The sequence below is a fragment of the Periplaneta americana genome, chromosome 10 (genome assembly GCF_040183065.1).
Source record: "Periplaneta americana isolate PAMFEO1 chromosome 10, P.americana_PAMFEO1_priV1, whole genome shotgun sequence".
In the NCBI taxonomy this organism is placed as follows: Eukaryota; Metazoa; Arthropoda; class Insecta; order Blattodea; family Blattidae; genus Periplaneta; species Periplaneta americana.
Window position 1 is genome coordinate 127,712,087 of NC_091126.1, and position 18,108 is coordinate 127,730,194.

The following is an 18,108-nucleotide window of genomic DNA, read 5'->3' on the forward strand; positions in this document are numbered from 1 at the left end:
GTGACCATTGTAGCTGCTTCAGTGAGCTTTTATGTTTGGAGAGAGCAAGTTAGCGTCGACTTCTCAAGCGTACAAATTTCGTGGATGTTTGTAATTACATTACAGGCTTATTACTAAAGGTAAGCATATGATGTTTGGTACAAAGATTTATTATATCTTATTGAAATTTTAGGAAATGTTTTTGGAATTATAGATACAGCTGTAGTCGCCATATAGGCTTAGCTTTACTAATAGAAATCTTAGCTGTTTGAGGCGAAATTTTGTTGAGTATTAAGCGTTAGGGGAGAGTCGGGTAGTATCGGACGTCGGGTAATATCGGACAGTGCGTGTCTTCCATCTACCACCATGTGGTAGTACCTGAATGACATGGTTACGTTTCTCTATGCGACATCACAGAAACGTAACCATGTCAATCAGGTACTATCATCATGTGGTAAGATGAAAGAAACTCACTGTCCGATATTACCCGACGTCCGATACTACCCGACTCTCCCCTACATTTTATATTATTTTAAAAATTGTATTACAATACGAATTTTAGAAATCTGAAGATACGATGTGATAACTAAAAAGAAAAGGGGAACGCAATGGGTTCAGTGTAGCTTCTGTTTGATTTGTTATCATGCTAAGTGTCAATGATAAGTGCTAGATGATTTACTTGCAAGAATTGTGACAGAAGATGAAACATGGCTAGACCATTTTGGACCGGAGACAGAGGCAGACAATGGAGTGGCATCATGCAAATTCACCAAAGAAATAGAAATTCAAAAGTGCATCTTCGGCAGGAAAAGTTATGGCTACTGTGTTTTTCGATTCAGGAGGACTCTTGCTTGTGGACATCATGCCACACGGAACCACCATTAATTCTAACGCGTATGTGGCGACTCTCAAGAAACTTCAAGCTCGACTGAGCCGTGTTCGACGACATTGGGAGAAGGAGCATGTTCTGCTATTGCACGACAACGCACAACCATATGTCAGTCCCAAGACCACAGACCAGATCAGAAAATTCGGATAGACAACACTGAAACATCCGCCTTACAGTCCTGAACTGGTACCGTGCGATTACCATATCTTTGATAAACTGAAGGATTCCTTCTCGGAACGAGGTTAGAAGATGACTCCCTTGTGCACGCTACTAAAGAGTGGCTCAGACGTGTTGGTCCAGACTTTTACCGTGCTGGTCTACAGGCCCTCGTTCCTAGGTTACATAAGGCAGTTGAAAGGGACGGGGATTATGTGGAAAAGTGACATTTTGTTGCTAAAGGATGTATCTACATTCTGTGAAAATAGCAAAGCTGTAGGATAAATATATATATTTTTAAACAAATGTTATGCATTACTTTTGGAGTTACCCTAGTAATATAGGCTATAGTAAAGTCCGTAATAAAAGTGTTCACCCTTTCAGGGCAAAGAAGATGTCTTTTCAATTTCAATTTTTACTTTGATTTCGTTCTTATTATGTGTTGATATGTATTTCTATGTTTTCTTGCTATGAATATTAGACGGAATTACTATGTTTGAAGTTTTCTAACAATAAATGAGAATTTAATTTGACTTTAATGAATTTTTCCACAATTCTTCTACCTCTCACGAAATTATCAATGTAATATCACGAAATTACCAAGGTTATCACGAAATAACCAACCTTTTAGCTTTAGTTGTAAAAGTAGTTTTTGGCACTTGTTCAAGAAAGTGTCCAATCTTTTATGTGTCCAGATTTGTACAGCTAATTATCGTCTTTTAGATGAAAAAATCGGAATAAGAATATATTTACACATTTGCATTTTATATTAATTTTCATGAAATTATCACGAAATTACCAATGTTTACCCTATACTTTATATTACTTGCTATATGTTTCCATTGAATTATGGTGATAACTTCATTTTAACCCTTGTTTTCTACGGTTTTAGTAAATGGCGCTTGGCCCATTATGGTTCTGAACCCTTCAATTGCTGAATAACTTTCAGCGTTGAACCTCGGACATATTTCGCATTCATTGTCATTATTACTATATCCCGGTTTAAGTTCACGGTACAGCGTGTTGTATTGGTACATTTGGTCAAAATGAAACTGGCCGACCTCTTCAGCAGTTAAAATTTTCTAAGTCCCTTCGGGTGAGCGCGCAGTTCACTACCGTAAACCTCTGTGCGCCGCTTTAGTGAACTCCATAGTACAAGGCGCTGATTTGGGCTAACTGCACAGCAAGCCACGAATCTCTGGAGAGAATTTTTTTGTTCTGTTCTTCCTTTTATTTTTTACAACTCCTTTTAGTGTAATATAGTCAAATAATTTTTTATGTTATTTTATGTTATTTACAGATAAATACAAAATTGGTAAAAATTTGTGGTTATAATTCCAGGAAATCAGGATATATTTTGTCATCAGAATTACGGTCTTTGTGCATATTTTAATAATTTTTCTCTACATTGAATAATGCTATTTTAACGTCCACTTCTATGCAATGGACCAGTTCGACCACCTCTTCAATATCGAATCGTTCGGGTACCATAAGGCAAATCTTAGGTAATCTATGGCGAATACTCGGTCTCATCTCGCCAAATATCATCTCACTATCACCAATCTTATCGACGCTAAATAACTTCGTAGTTGATAAAGCGTCGTTAAATAACCTAATAATAAAAAGGTAAAGGTATCCCCGTAACATGCCATGAAGGCACTTGGGGGGCATGGAGGTAGAGCTCCATGCTTTCCATGACCTCGGCACTAGAATGAGGTGGTGTGGTCGGCACCACGCTCTGACCGCCTTTTACCCCCAGGAAAGACCCGGTACTCAATTTTATAGGAGGCTGAGTGAACCTCGGGGCCGTTCTGAAAGTTTAGCAACGAGAAAAAATCCTGTTACCACCTGGGATCGAACCCCGGACCTTCCAGTCCGTAGCCAGCTGCTCTACCAACTGAGCTACCCGGCCGCCAACCTAATAATAATAAAATATTAATAATAAAATAATAATAATAATAATAATAATAATAATAATAATAATAATAATAATAATAATACGACATCTCTGTCGGCAATACAGTAAAACATCGAAAGTTGGCTGTTTTTCGTGTTTTGCTACACAGCTGTGAAGAGAGTGAGCATTGTTACATATTAATTGTTCCTTTTATGTTACTTTCATAATGTATTTCATAATTATTTACTACTGCGGAATTAGCGAAGTCCTATTGCGGATTTACCCGCACTGTTGTGGAATTACCCGAGTTGTTCCTTTTCAACTGTAATCTATGTACAACTAAATATATTTCCATTTTAATAGGTCTCTTTATCTCATTTGGTAATGAAAGGTTTCGTCCATGTCTACATACCTTGATAATATTTTTCAATAAACATTTTGATAAAAATATGATAGATTTGCTTCTTAATATTGCGGAATTAGCCGAGTCTCCCCTACTGTAAATTGTATCTCCCCTACTGTAAATTGTATCAGATTCTTTTGTTTCTGGCTAAGTGAAAGAGAAGGCCTGATGACCTTATCTTCACGAAAATAAATAAATAAATAAATAAATAAATAAATAAATAAATAAATAAATAAATAAATAAATAAATAAATAAATAAATATCATTATCCCTAATAATGTCACTTGTAAACGAACAAGGTAGTAATTGGAATTCTTTTCGGGGATGCACCGTTTCCCCACATTATGCGCGAACACCTTTCCGTTCGACCGTCATTCCCTAACCCAGACTTGCGGAACAGGGCGACAATTGTGGCGTTGCGTCACTCATCAGAAACGTCACGCATCCCTTCTTTCTACCCCCGCGCCATTAACTTGGTGGGGAAGGGGATTTATATATCCAGTGTCTGTGTTATGTTATTGCGTACGGGGCACAGTGACGTCATTCAACACCAGCGGACTTTGAAAGGGGAACCAGCGCTTTCCCCATGGTTTCCACTCCTCTCTCGCCAGTTCTGTAATCCTGCCCCAACCGGATGGAGACACGTAGAGAGATGGTTTAGGGACGAACAGGATTGTCTGCTCAAAACATGGATACTCAGTGAAACATAGCATAGTCAACTGGTGTGGATTGGGACTACACCTAGCTGGGGTAAGTGATAAAGTTCTTTCACTTTGACATTGCGCTAGGTTTTGCCTTCTCCTTCACGATAATAATAACATAATGTTTACGTTTATGTTCCACTTCTGTACCTGGAACCCTATGCCAACATTTTCCCTCTACGAAACTCCCCTTCTTTGTATTGCGCGTAGTATTATTTGATTGCGCAATAGATTTTTGCCGACCCCTTATATGGAGAGACAACTGTATCGTTTCTGAACTATTTCTTGTTCCCACACTTTTAAATTCTTGTTATTCAAAGAGCAGCTTTATTGCATATTGTTAAACTAAGCTAAATATATGGTTATATACCTATGAAAATAAAGGAGCACTAATGTTATTATTAGTATAGCATTACTGAATACATAGTTTTATATTGCATAAATCAAATTTGTATGCAATAGTGTAAGTAGGTCTATAGATCATGAAACATAAATATTTCAAGACTTGTACACACCCGGAAGATACGAATGATAATCCGTTTCACTACTCGGTAACATGTGGTCGAGCACTTTCAACTTTTTCCACGAATATAAATATGACATATATTATGTTCTTACACTCCGACTTCATGCCTAAACGACAAAAATTACTAATGATATAACGACAAATAACATCCAATTTATACTAGCCGTACTAATATTGGTTGAATAATCAATTCATTTTAGCCACCATATTCTCTATTTAATTGCTGTATCTGTTCCGTTTACGACAGAAGTAGCCTACACTAATAATATATCTCTTTCTAATTTCGGAAAAAAAAATTGTAACTGAGTTGGAGATAATAGTTTTAGAAGTTCTCCAATGGCGTAAAAAATTAAGTACATTACCCAACTGTTATTCGGTTGTATTCCTAATGTTGAAGGGGGGTGAAACAAAATAAACTCTGTATATGCCAGGTGTGGGCTGAGAGTGGAGTTGGAAGCTAATGGCGGAAGTATTTCAGTGTGGACTACACATCTTAAATACATATACACATATATGAGCATAATGCAACAGAGATCACTCCTGGTCAAAATTCAAATGAGAACTGTGGAACCCAAAGGTATATAAATAAATACGTAACACCGATAAAGACAATTATGAAGCATAACATTATTCATTCATTCATAGTTTTCTGGTCAAGGGCAGGTCTTTCACTGCAAACCCAGCATTCTCCAGTATTTCCTATTTTTTGCCTTCCTCTTTGTCTCCGCATATGATCCATATTTAGGAGGGAATATACAATTTTTTGACCTGACAATGCACGGGGGTACAAGATAGGACTTCGGACACTAAAATCCACTTACAAATAACAAATAACACTGTCAACATACATACATACATACATACATACATACATACATACATATATACGCACACACATAAATCATGCATGTTGTAGGAGGAAAAGAAACTCACAGCAATGACTTGCAATGTAGCACATATGCTGTCGTTCCCTTACGCTTAACAAACAAGACAGAGGTCAAAGAAATCGACATCTGACACGAGAACTACAAGTTACGTGAGCCTGGATTACTGTATAGTACCAGTTGCGAAATTTGCACGTGTATGGGAAAGACTCCAAGGTAGGTAAGCTATGTAACTAGATATGAGGCATAACAAATGTAACAATTATGAATATTTCATCTTTATCGAGGCACATTTTTAGAGAGATAAAAAGATAGGAAAACTGAACTTCCTATTGGTAACAATGTAAGAGAATGTAGAGTCTTCAAATTCATTTGAATATGAGAAAACTACTGGATTATCATACTACTCATCTGCGTCATCACACCATTCTTTACCTCAATATTGCTAAAGCGATTAAAAAGTTATTTTACCACATGGTGCAATAATTATGATTTCATGGGTCATCGAAGCTTTTTTTATATAACTGACACACTACACATTTTCCATCTTTCATCAAGGCTTCATCAATCGTTATTCATGACTTAACTTCAACTGGTAGCACAAGTGTTGTTACTTATCTTTGCGCATTTGAAATCTATAGCTGATATATCAAAACATTTTTATATACAATACCACAAAAATATTTAAGTGGTGTCAAATATGTAGAGAAGTAATGTTAACATTTGATATAAGGAATGTGATACAATAAGTAGCAAATACGTGTTTTACAAACCCGTATGCGAGACAGGACATAATGTGTCAAAGTGCGAAGGTCTGCGATCTAGTGATAGGAGTAAAATATTCCGACAGTTAACTCATTGGTGTTGCTGTCGTATCTCCATACATGAAGACGTAACAATTTGTGAAAAAAAGAAAATATGAATGTTAAAACTATATGTTTCGGCCTTCCCCGCTTCCTATTGCCGTGAGTGAGCGCGGAGCGGGAACTGGTTGGGTGTGCGGTCCTTGCTGGAGGTGCTGTCACCATAAATCTGAACAAGGTGTACAAGTATGCTCCGTGAGGTGTGTGGCAAGAGAACGGCGCCAGTCTGCCGTACAATGAAAAACTTTACTGATTTAACTGCCGAATTAGCCATAAATTAACTCACCAGGTGTGGCTCAACAACGTTGATTGATTCTTCCATATGATGGTTCATTTATTTATGATTATATTACTTGCTATATTACGCTACCAATTCTCAAGACTATTAGAGCTTCCAATGCACACTGACACAGAACAAAGATCAAGTCAATAACATATGAAGGGTTCAGAGCCATAGTGGGCCAAGCGCCATTTATTAAAAACGGAGAAAGCAAGGGTTAAAGTGAAGTGAATACCATAATTTAATGAGGATTGACATATCATTTAGTTTGAATGTGTATATTTTATATTACTTACTATATGTTTCCATTAAATTATGGTGATAACTTCATTTTAACCCTTGTTTTCTACGGTTTTAGTAAATGGCGCTTGGCCCACTATGGTTCTGGACCCTTCATATTGTTATGTCTTATACGCGGAGCAACCAGAATGTAATTAATACGGCTTGTCTGATAAAAATTAGCTTTAGGTTAAATATATGGATATAGGGATAAATAGACGAATAGATATCTAGACATACATACAGAGAGATAGACAGATAATGTAGGCAGATAGATAGCACAGACACATAGATGAGATTGAGAGATTGGATATATAGCATATAATATATTACATGGACTATATAGAGGACACAATAGATAGATATTATACAGCAGATAAGATATACTAGATATACCAGATAGGCTACATATCGTCGTTGTTCCTGCAATAACTCCTATGTGACATATTTATCGATCTTCAGATTTTTGCTCTATTAAATAACTTAAATAGTGATACAGCAAATAATAAAATCTCCTATATGTAATTATATTTCTTTCTTTCGAAAATTTAAGAATTTAAGAATAGGATGAATAAATGTGTTTTTCTTCCTACTGAACAATTTTATATTTTGCACATAGGAGTTATTGCAGGAACAACGACGATATATAAGATAGATAGAGAGAGGGAAAGCTAGATATCGAGACAGAGACGGACAGAGAGAAAGGCAGTGACAGACAGACAGAGCTAGACAGATAGACAGAAAGACAGACAGACAGACAGATAGATAGACAGACAGACAGACAGACAGACAGATAGATACTTCGAATATAGGTAGGAATTTGCATAGGCTATACTGTAGAGATACTCGAAATGATTTAAATTTAATAATAATAATAATAATAATAATAATAATAATATTAATAATAATAATAATATTAATAATAATAATATTAATAATAATAATGATAATGATAATAATAATAATAATAATAATAATAATAATAATAATAATAATAATAATAATAATAATAATAATGGGGGGAGACCCGGGCAAAACGAATAACCCGGGCAAAGAGAATAATGCCTATTTCTTAGAAACGCCAACAAGTAGCGCTTTCTGCCATGTTGAGGAAGAATCCCAACCAGATTTTGCTGCTGGAACTGACTTGTCGTCTTTCTAGGTAGTAAGAGAAGAAGTCAGCGTGTGTTTGAAGAAAATTGACTGTCTTCTTAAAGTATTTCAAGGTAAGAGAAACATATGTACAACATACAGTACTGCAGAAACTCTTTGTTATGTGATAGTAATATATAGGCGATAGAATTAGTTCTAAAATGCCGTACTTATGAAGAAGATTATTGACGTTTATGTTTGTACCACCTTAAATGAAAGCAAAGTGGCGTCTGCGGGCAAAGTGAATAGAGCAAAGTGGAAAGTTTATCCACTATATAAGTGTCAGCTGTATTTTTGTATGTATTTGGCTATTGTAATAAAGCGTGTTAGATCATTTTACATAGTGGAGGCATTAAGTCACACTAGTTAAATTATAAATCAGCAACACTGACCTTAATTGCTACTTGAAATGGTCGCAATATGTTTTCAGATGATTTAATTTTTCAAACGGAAGACGGAGCAAGCCAAATGGTCTGAAGAAGCCATGAAGAAAGCACTTGAAGAAATAAAATCTTCCAATCAGTGGTTCTGCTATCTGGCCATACAACCATAATGTGTTTGTTGATGAAGAGTTTGCTCCAGATGAACTTACAGATCGCCCACTTGAGACAGAATTCAGCGAAACGACAGCTAGCTCAGGTTTAACCAATTCTGCGGTGCCAGCTTCTTCAGCGGCTGAAGAAACAGTTAATGCTCACTCAGAATCAACCACATCTGTGATGTCGGCATCTTCAGAGATTGACGAAATATTCAATACATCAATTACACTCATTAACATCGTGTTTATGTGTTGATTTATTTTTATTATCAGTGAACAGAAATTAAATAGAAAGGTGAAAATGTTACAGGGATATTCACTTTGCCCGGGTTAATTATTCTCAAATCATATCACTCTCCGTAGGTACGAGAAACGAATTGCTGTTTTGTAGATATGTGGACAACATGTGTCACAACCAAAGTCATGAAGTTTTTATTTCGGGAGCACCAAAATATAGCCTGTGGCATTGTTTATTCTTAGCTTATCCGCTTTGCCCGGGTTTTCCCTAATAACAGTAATAATAATAATAATAATAATAATAATAATAATAATAGTAATAATACGAATAATAATACAGAGTGGTCCGAAAGTTTCTCACTCCTATTGCATTTCTGCCAATGAAGTTTATTTATCAAAGATGGGTACTTTCATGTTATTCTAATAATATTAACGTCTTTCGGCGTAAGGAATGACGCACTCTTTGAAATTTGTTTTAATACGTTAATAAGAAAGTCCTGATAACGACTGCCAGTTAAACTTTGTGGTAGCACGTATGGCCCTATTAATCTATCACCAAGAACGCCTGTCCATAAGTTGATAGAGAATCGGTGCTGATGCCTTGTTTCTTCAACTGCATGGGGATTTTCATTAGCCCACACATGCTGATTACGAAAATTCACATCATCTCTACTGATCTCCGCTCATATCCGCAACCAGACTTTTGTTTTCAGTATTCTTCGCGACGTATCATTATTCCATGCCAGGGGTGTCAACTACGGTATGATTATCTGGTAATCTGCTGTATTGTAGGGCAGAGAAATGCTTTGCCATGAATGGACGTCACATTGAGCACCTCCTATGAACAAGTGTTCAGACGTCAGAAAGTATGTGTTGTAGGACCCATGTTTATTAGACATTATTTTCTTGTTTTGATACATACTATCACCTCCTAAAATATTGGATACTTTTGTAACACTCTGTGTAATAGGAAAATTAAAAACGTGTTAATGTGCTCAATTTGATTAAATAAATTTATAGCTTATGGGTAAGAATTAATCAGCCTATATTATATTTGTATTCTATAATTTCGGAATATATATTTTTCATAAATTGTCCTACTTGATTCACGTACGATATTATTATGCAATTTCATTGTAGTTATAATTTTACTTTTAGTTTCTATTTTATTTTATTTATATATTCCTCTTAAATTTATAATATATCTGAACTGCGACCGAACAGGAGCGCTGTTCATTCGGTCCTCAAATTTATTAAAATTATTGTATACTCTTTTTTATATTTATGTATTAATTTATTCTATTTCTATTGTTATAATTATTGTCTGCAGTCTGTTTTATATTTTGTATTCTGTAGTAAGAATTAAGAATAAATAAATAAACATGAAACTTGCAGAATGTGCAGAGCTTCTAAAGTGAAATAATAATAATAATAATAATAATAATAATAATAATAATAATAATAATAATAATAATAATAATAATGATTTTATTTGAACGATAATAGTGGTACACTTTCGGTTGGCACTCCCGAAGAAGCAAAAGCTTGTGGCTGGGAGTGGAGTTTAAATTAAATAATTAAAAAGTAATATTATAAGTTTAAGCCTTGACTAAAATAATTATTTAATTATTTAATTTAGGTAATCAAATATATGTAATCAAAAGTGAAGTGATGGATATCAAAACAATAATACAAGAAATAATAATATAAGAAATGCAATGAAATTATATCAGGTAAAATACAGAAGTGCTGGTTAACTAGAAAGTACAAGGGGCGATGGCTCTTTAAACAGTAATAAAATAAATATATCCATTGTAAGTAATTAATTGCGACTGAATTGTAATTGTGATAACTGGCAGCCATGATTGATTGAAACACGTCGTTCCGTACCGTTTTATTGGTCAAAAGTAGTATGACGTGGTAAAAGTGTAATAGTCAGAATAAACTGATATAACAAGCGTAAAATGGGCATTGTTAATTAATCCTTCCACGCTGAAACTCTTATAAATTTGTTTTTATAAATATTTTCGAAGAAAACACGACTTTAAATTTCTTCACTGAAACCAGCGTTTGTAACTTTAATCGAATTAAATGATACTTCAATTATTTGCTGAATTATACACAGATCTGAAACACTAAAGGGAGTCACAGATTTTGTATAACTATGGCGACATGATATTCGTTTTGAATATTACCTAGAACTAGATATTTCGAAAGATTCTGAAGTCGATTCTGCCTGCGGAGTTCATTCGAATACTTATTGTTTGAAAGTGGCTACTTTGGACACCCGTTTCGTTCAGTGGGTTAGGTCAGTTCACTCCATGCAGCTGCATTTGATGCCTTCATGTACTTGTAATTCCTGTGAATAATTTAAAACCCACTTTCCATTTCTTTTCCAAGACAAAGTTTTTTGTCACTACACGTTTCGACACGGAGATCGATTTTTCGCTGAATATAAACGCTTCATTAATAAAGTCAACGTTAGCATTTGTTTACGTCGTTGGTCAACTGTCTTTCGTAATGTTCTATGACCTTCTGTTCACACCAACATCTGTGTTTGTGAAAAGTAGGTTCTTGCCTCAGAGAAGAGAGAAAGGTATGGCTACTGCCTGTTGTCATATGTGCCGGGGCTGACAATTAAAATAACTATGCTCTATGCTCTTGTCACGCAGATTCAGTGAAACATACGTCAAAATGATAGGAAAATTAAGTTGCAATTAAACGTTTAGTGTTAATATGCAAGAAAAGACACAACTCTACATAAGCATTCTTTCCTCTCCAATCTTAATTTCTTTATTATGTCAGTACATTTTAGAAAAATTATCACGCCACACCCTTGCTTTCTATTTAGCGTCAATATGTCGTAAACCCTAAAATCTTTCAGTTATATTCCTTTAACTCTATTACCGATATTTAAATTTTAAGTAATTTGAATCCATATGGAATATTATGCAATATAACAAAGAGATGACTGACATCGTGTCCTTCTCAGGGAAAGTAGAGGCCCCTAAATATGGCGAGCTTAACGTTGCTGTAACTACAGCCGGAGCTCAGTACAACATAAGAAACATATGTGAAGAGTGTAAATATCATACAGTGGCAACTGCATCTAATGTATTCAAGTGTGAGAGTATGTTGATAAGTTTGCTACAATAAAACTAATTTTTTTTTAAGTAATTCCTGAAATTCACTATTAAACGGTAGAGTGCGGAAAATACTTTTAGCACTAGTGCGGAAAGTACTTTCAGAACTAATGTGAAAAGTACTTTAACACTATTGCGACAAGTACTTTCAACACTAGTTCCTATTGTACTTTTAGCACTGACCTTCAACTGTTTGCGCCGGCTGTGAATTGTTTCCCACCAGACGTCACACGGCAGCTATCGCAACCAATTAATAAAACGGTTCAAATAATGACAAACCCACTTTTAAAAATAACTGTTTTGGTTAAAAGTTGTACACAAATTAAATAAATTGCTTCAAGAACTGTTTCACTGATAACTTTATGAAAAAATTAAGAATTAAATGTAGGCCTAATTGAGGACCTAACATTCTAAACGTGTTAAGTACCAAAAAAAAAAACTTTCTGAGATATTGATGGAAAACCGTCCTTTGGCGCACGAATGAGTCACTTACAGTTGAACTACGACAAAGACAATTTAGTATGATATTCGCATTTGGATGTTCCTCCCTTAGATTGAATATGAAATGTTAAAAAATTGGCACTTAGCACATTTACAATGTTAGGTCTTCGATTATAAACATTAAGGTACATTCGGATTTCAACCGGGGAACCCTCGATTTGCAGTCGAATATCCAACCACTGAACTATACCAGCACTTGTTTTTAATGTGAAAGTTTCAGTGTTTCAGTGAAGGAAAATAATTTTAATGGCTAATTTTAAGATGTTTAAACAACTGTTATGTTTATCTAGCGTCTAAGTAAGATAGAGGTGATAATGCCAGCGGAATGAGTCCAGTGTCCAACATCGAAAGTTACCCAAAATTTGCTCTTAATTGGTCTGGGGAAAACCCCGAAAAATCTTCAACAAGGTAATTTGTCCTAACCATGATTTGAACTCGGGCCCTCTCGTTTCACAATCAGACATGCTAACCGTCAATCTGAGGAAAAATACAGCAGTGCAGAAGTCGGAGGAATTGTGTCTATACCAGCACGGACGAATGGCTGCCTAAAAAGTAGTGTAAGACACATACTGTAATATATGTTAAAAATAATTTTATTTGATCGTAGGGTTACTTCACTCGGCACAGTTTCGCAAACATCCCTACTCACAAGATAAAATGCTATTTTTAACACTTGTACCCTAAATAACTATTCTGTTACGAATAGGTATACATATTTTACAGATTTCGTTAAAACAGTTGTAAATGTTCTTATCATGCTCTCCAATACTCTACAGGAGTCTTGCTGATACTTCTTTCTATCACACGAAGAAGTGAGGAAGTGAATAAATTATGTTTTTGATAATACGTCTGTTTTATTTCCTTACTCATTAAAATATCTACAGTATGTTCTGTGAAATTTGTAGGTACGAATCAAAGTACTGGTATTAAGCTATGATTTGATTCTATGGTCATTCTTGAACGTTCTTCTCGCATTTCTTAATTTTCTCACCAAAATTTCTACAATATGAAAGAATAAGCAGTTAACCGGACAATAAATTTTATCAGTGCCATTTTCGAATGAAATCTTCAGCTCTACGCGCTGAATGCTCTCACTAACTTTCCAGCCATAGCTCAGTAGGTAAGAGCATTCAGTGCGTAGATCTGAAGACCTGGGTTCGGTCCCTATTGCTGGAGCGACATTTTTCTCGTAAAATAGCATATAGTTTTCCACGCCGGAGAGTCGGGTTCAATTCTGAGAGTAAATTGGAACTTGTACGGGATAAATAATAGGGTTAACAGGTTTTCGTTAGAAATTCCCGCCCTCACCCAATATTCCAACAATTTCCCCATTACATATCACCATTCTGATTTAATGTAAATTCCAAGTCCCATGGTCCACCGGGGGAAAAGCTGAAGACGGCGAAGCGATCTACAATCCAGCTGGTATTTATTTTGTGGACGGGAACATTTAAGGGCCAATGAAAAGAACGACTGCAATCGTAATTATTCACGGTAAACTGTTTTTTAACTGCAGAATCATTTGTGACCTTGAATGAGCCTGTGATATGTTATGGTAACAGTGGAGCGGAGGTATGATATGGAATCTAATGGATCGAAGAAAGTTGGTCCTTGGTTTGAAGTTATTGGTTGACTAAGCTACGGATGGACTATTCATCGAGGACGATACACTTAGTATGATTTAAGAAGTTTAGGTAAAGTCCAACTTTCAAATGGCTTCTAAAAAACCCGAAGGTTCATTGCCGCCCTGACATCAGCCCGCCATCGGTCCCTATTCTGAGCAACATCAATCCAATCCCTACCATCATATCCCACCTCCCTTAAATCCATTTTTACATTATCCTACCATCTACGTTTCGGCCTCCCCAAAGGGCTTTTCCCCTCTGGCCTCCCAAATAACACTCTATATGCATTTCTGGATTAGCTCATACCTACTACATGCCCTGCCCATCTCAAACGTCTGGATTTAATGTTCCTAATTAGGCTATACCAGGTGAAGAATACAATGCGTGGAATTCTGTGTTGTGTAACTTTCTCCATTCTTCTGTAATTCCATCCGTCTTAGACCTAAATATTTTCCTATAAAACCTTATTCTCGAACATCCTTTGCCTCTGTTCCTTTCTGAAGTTCAAGTTTCACAACCACACAGAACAGCAGGTTGCGCCCCACGGTCAGGTAAGATGTAGCAGATAAAAAGGGTCCCTGTTTTGTGGGTATAGTTGCGCCCCGTTCCCATCAGGTAGAGAAAAGGGGCATGGCATAGTTGCGCCCCGATGAAATAGGTAGAGAAAAAGACACTGCGGAAACTCAAGCCTCGTAATCAACCAACCTTATTGATTTCTTATTCAATTTAATATTTATTAAAATGAACACCATGAAGTTGGCAGTACTTTATTAACTGTTTTTCAACTGTTCATGCAGCGATAGCCTATCGTAAAAATGAACACCATGAAGTTGGTAGTACTTTACCGACATATTCAAATGAGTGAGCCATTGGAATATGGTGCCTTAGCAGTCTTGCCATTTTATTAGTGATTTTCACACCGTCTGTGGCGTATAGTGAGGTTAATTTAAAATGAATGTAAAGTTTAGTGAAAAGGTTAAAGAGTTAACAATTCACAATGGTTTCAAGTATCAATTTTCGAAACCCTGTACCGTAGGGTTAAGATATCGGTGTACAAACAAAAAACGGAGTTCATTTATTGTGTGTGATCGATAAAAAAGTGTTATTTTAAATAGCAAAATTGATCTTACGCTAAGCCTACCTGATTTCAATGCAGCTACCATAATAATATTTTTAAGTAATTTATTTATTTTGTGTACTATGTCCATCGGGGCGCAACAATGCCATGTCCATTCTGCTACCTGATTTCTTCGGGGCGCAACTATGCCATGTCCATTCTACTACCTGATTTCTTCGGGGCGCAACTATGCCATGCCAAGGCCTTCCGATTGATCGCGGGGCGCAACTATGCCAACATATTTGAATTTTTCCACCTCTCCAAAGGATATATTTTAAATGTTTATATTTCCATTTCGTACAATGTTCTGGTCACGAGATATAATATATTTTGTCTTTTCGGGATTTACTTCCAAACCTATGTCTTTATTTGCTTCAAGTGAAATTCCCGTGTTTTCCCTAATAGTTTGTAGATTTTCTCTTAATATATTCACTTCATCCGCATAGTACAGTACAAATAATATTTTATTTTCATCTTAGTACATGCAACATTATTTTACTTTTCTCTTACTTTGGACAGATACAGTTTTGAACGGCTTGAAAACATTTACATGTAGCCTAAGTGCAGTTAGTAGGAATTAGAATAGAAATATAAATTTCGCAACATGGCTGCGAAAATAAGCTACCTAATTCTATTCACACAATGACTAATATAAACCTAATATGAAATAAAGCAATTATACTCACAAATATAGTAGTTACGACAAAATTTGGACATGTAGTAGATGTGCCATCTGCTAAAATTCCAATTTGTTCATTGTATAAAAATAATTGTAAATCAGTTTGAGCTCGTAACATAACGATTTCACTATCAACATCCAACACACAGAAATTGTTCGCGTTTATTAGTCAGAACTTAACTTCTTTATTTTTCAATAAAATTGTAACACAGCTTCTTAAAAATTTTTGGGAGCAACAGAAAGTGATTTCCTTCTTTTCCTCTACATAACCATTTAAACTTTGAAAATGGCTGTCAAATGCAAGGAAATATTTCCTATCTCATTTAGCTTCTATCGTACGATCTTGCTGGGTTTCTCATGTAATTGCTTTACTCTTTACAGCTATTTCGTGAAACGTGGCTACTGAATACTAGATACTTCAATATTTCATGTGCATGATTTTCAGACTCGCTTAAAATATCTATAATTGTTCCGTTAATTACAACTCTATTTGAACAAGTTTTAAAGGTAGACCTATAACTCAATGGTATTCACCACCGGTATTTTTCGACACTTGTAACTTTCTCGCAATATTTGCAGCACACATTTGTCCATAGAATTGTTACCAAATATTTCATAGGGATATTTCATGTATCGATATTTTTTAAAATTGTTTTATTTTACGACACTTTATTAATTATGATGGTTATGTAGAGTCTCAGTGAAATGAAGATGATAATGCCAGCGAAATGTGTCCACGGTTCAGCGCCGAAAGTTACCAAGCATTTGCTCTTAATGGGTTAAGGGAAAGCTCCGGAAAACCTCAACCAGGTAACTTTTCCCAACCAGGATTTGAATCCGGGTCCACTTGTGCCACTGAACAACAAGAATTTTGCTCCGACTTAAAACAATGTGTCCCTTGTCATCTGGTATGCGTTGAATTCGAAAATGCATCTCTTTTCTTTGTATCACGTAAGGTTTTTAAGATATACTATGATTTTACTTTTCGATAAGCGCTCCCCCAGGGAACATCTGACGTGGGTTAGGGGTTGTAAACCGAAACAAAAGCTAATGCATTTTATGAGTTTATGACTTATTTCCGGTTTATTATGGTTGTTGGCATGTTCTTTTGTACTTCTAATAAATAAACAGATATTGGTCCCTTCTAATAAGTAAATTTCATAACAGTTCAAAGTGAGGTCTATGCAATGAATAAACATGGGTATGGTTTTCAGTATTTAAAAGAAACGTTTACCAGTTCGAGTGAAGGCAAATTAAAAGAGGGCATTTTCATCGCTCCACAAATTCACAAAGTTATGGCTGACTCTTTGCTTGAGGAAAAACTTTCCGTTATAGAAAAAATGGCATGACTCGCTTTCAAATATGTTTGCTCAAATATCCTTGAAAATTCTAGGGCAGACACTACATAGAACTTGTTGTGGAAATCATGTTAAGTGCATATGAGAAAACAGGGTGTAAGATGTTTCTCAAAATACACTTTTTACATTCTCATTTGGATATCTTTCCTCCTAAATTTGGAGCGGTAAGGGACGAGCATGGGGAAAGATTTAATTATGAAACATCTGAAATGGAAAGGCGATATAAAGGAAGATCACCATCCAGCATGCTTGCAGATTATTGTTGGTTCCTTGTAAAAGACAGTCCCGTGTCTATTTATCAATGGAAGTCATCCAAATTTCTTTTAAAGGTAAGTTCAAATTCCGAGATTTTCTCACCATAAGCATGAAATATTTATATTGTTGCTGTTTTTTAAGTTATGTAACATAATTTTTGTATCCTGTATACATTTTTCAAGTATTATAAGGCGTTTTGAATCCCTAGTGTGTTGTAATTTTATCAGTAGCCGTGAAAACTTAAACAAAAAGAAGTTTTGTTCATAAAAAATTCAATTCATTTTCCCCGGAAAATAGTACGTGATGAGGCAATTTGGATTTTGAATTGAGATTTAGGACACACATATTAGTAATACTCACCAATTTTTTATTTCGGAGCAAGACAAAAAGTAAAAATTTGTTGTTCAGTGTACGGTCAATCATGCAAACCGTTACGTAGACTTCATCGCTATTATGTTTAGTTCGACACTTTAGTTATGTCGTCTTTGGCGCTTATGATAGCCCTTATAAAGAATGGTTGGAGCAGACGTAATCCACCGGAGCTGATTAGAAGGTTGGGATCTTTCCGAGTTTTACTCCAATTCTAAGATTCACACAAAATTACCTGAAGAGTAGTCCTAATGCTGCAGATTACAAAACCACACA

At 35.5% G+C, this 18,108-nt stretch overlaps 1 protein-coding gene across 12 annotated transcripts in view; it reads right to left on the reverse strand.

Annotated features, from left to right (window-relative positions):
• The window catches only part of NfI (Nuclear factor I), an 849,368-nt gene that overhangs the window by 273,578 nt on the left and 557,682 nt on the right, over window positions 1–18,108 (reverse strand). The gene's annotated exons all lie outside the window — the stretch shown is intronic.